The sequence below is a fragment of the Micromys minutus genome (assembly GCF_963924665.1).
Source record: "Micromys minutus genome assembly, chromosome: 4".
Classification (NCBI taxonomy): Eukaryota; Metazoa; Chordata; class Mammalia; order Rodentia; family Muridae; genus Micromys; species Micromys minutus.
Genome location: NC_137973.1, coordinates 32129461 through 32131642, shown reverse-complemented (window position 1 = coordinate 32131642; position 2182 = coordinate 32129461).

Sequence of the window (2182 nt, the reverse complement as noted above, 5' to 3'; positions counted from 1 at the left end):
GGACTATGGATATGGGGCTACTTTAAAGCAGCTGACTATGATTTGCCTGTGCTCTCCCAGGGGTGTGATTTTGCCAACTTCAGAGAGTTTCTGCAATTGTATAACTTCGGAATTCTGGGGACTCTTCAGAGAATACATAAATGCTAGGGCCCAGAGAGGTGGGGTGGGTTGTTGTTTGCTGTTGTTTGTTGCTGGTTGTTTGCTGTTAAGCAGTCATGCACAAAAAAGAAACAAGGGGCTGGAGAGATGGCTCAGTGGTTAAGAGCACTGACTGCTCTTCCAGAGGTCCTGAGTTCAATTCCCAGCACCCACATGGTAGTACACAACCATCTGTAATGAGATCTGATGTCCTCTTCTGGAGTGTCTGAAGATGGCTACAGTGTACTCATAACATAAAATAAATATATCTTTAAAAAGGAAAGAAAGAAACAGCAACAAGAGGAAATTAGACATTGCAAAGATCCAACTTGTCCAAAGGAACTCGAAGTACCTAATCAGCAGAAAGTAGTCTACTGATAATGCCCCCCCCCCTTTTCTTTCTATCCTTTTTCTCTCCTATCTAGTGATAGGGGGTTGATAGGGTGGAAGAAAAGAAAGAAGAACCTACAAAGTACCCAAAGTCTGCCTGCAGGTCACAGATTCTTTATAACAAGTTACAGGTCTCAGCCAAGCACCTGGAAGTGATGTGAAGTGACTGGCAATTCCTGAGCACCTCCCTCACTCTGGGAGCAGGAGAGTCCAAGAGTGGGAAGGAAGGAACACTATATAAAGGAACACATCTGGACCCCCACCCCCTCAACCCCCACCCCCATTCTTCTTCTCCCCTTCCCATCTCCCAGGACACTCCCTTAGAACAAAGACACTGCCTTACTCAGGAGAGTTCCTGGCAGCAGCCTGGGCATTATGATTTTGAATAAGAGGCAATGACCAGCACTCACCTAACTAAATTCAAAACAATGCCTTTGGTTCAACTTTTAATGTATCTTTCATCTTTATGAATGATACACATCTCGTTGCTGGGCAAAAGATGTGATATGAAAGAGAAATTTTCTTTTCCTGGCTTCGGTCCCCTTCCTATCCTTATTAAACTGTGTTTCCCGGAGATAGATGCATGATTTCCATTTTGGGTGTTCTGAGGTCGGACAACCTTAGGTCCAGAGGAACTAGGAACACAGCTAGAATATTTTGGGAGCTTTTATCTCCTCACTGCTGTGTAGGGCAGAATGACAGGAACTCTTGAGCCAGGCTGGTCGGAAATCCTCCTATAGGTACTCATCTCTCTCAGAATGATTTTAGGTTGAACTCAGGACTTCTGACAGACCACTTAGCTGTAGCTGGTGACCTAGGTATCTGTTTTCCAAACAGCCCTGAGAGCCCCCAGGGACCCAGGTCATACCTCAATCCGTTTGCCCATTCAGAGCGACTGTAAGCTTATGTTCAGGGCCAAGATCAGCTAAGAAAGGTGGTCTTTTTCTTTTTCTGCCTGTCTGCAAGAACTGTGGGGGTTTATTGTGCCTCCTCTTATCTGGTCCCTTGAGGAAGTTGCTTTGTGTATGAAAACCAGTTGCTCCCTCTGGTAGCTATGCCACACCTTTCTGCTCTGCTGAGCTGTGAGTCCCACTGAAGCAGGTTCAGGGTAGGGGGTAGAGGGTGGGGGGTGGGGAGGACATTACAAACCTAGGCCATAGTAAAGGTGCTGAGTTCTAGAGTGTGCCAGCCTTACCTGGGTTAATATTGTAAGCCTGTCCCAGGGTCTTCCACACTTCCCTTCACAGGAGAAGGGAAAAAACAAAATAGCTTTTCTGACCAAAAAGTCCATTGTATTATTTATTCTATGTTTACCTTAGTTGTAAAACAGGTTAAGAGATTCATGTTTGGATTACTTCACAATGTCCCACCGAGGCTGGTCCTCAGTGGAGGACGGTGTGTATGAAAGTACACCTAGCTTATGACGAAATTTGCAAACTCCAAGTTACTATTAGTTAGCCTGTCCAAATAGCATGGCCCACACAAATCAACCCCGCAGAACCTGAGCAAATCTCTCTGCCCTTTAAGTTTTTATCAGGGCTTTTGAAAGCCTTCTATAGACCTTTGGTAGGAATTTGGATCATCCAGAACCTAGTTGGCCAGAAAGACAGCAAGATAAAAAACTGCTTAGGAAAAAAAAAAAAAAAAAAAAGAC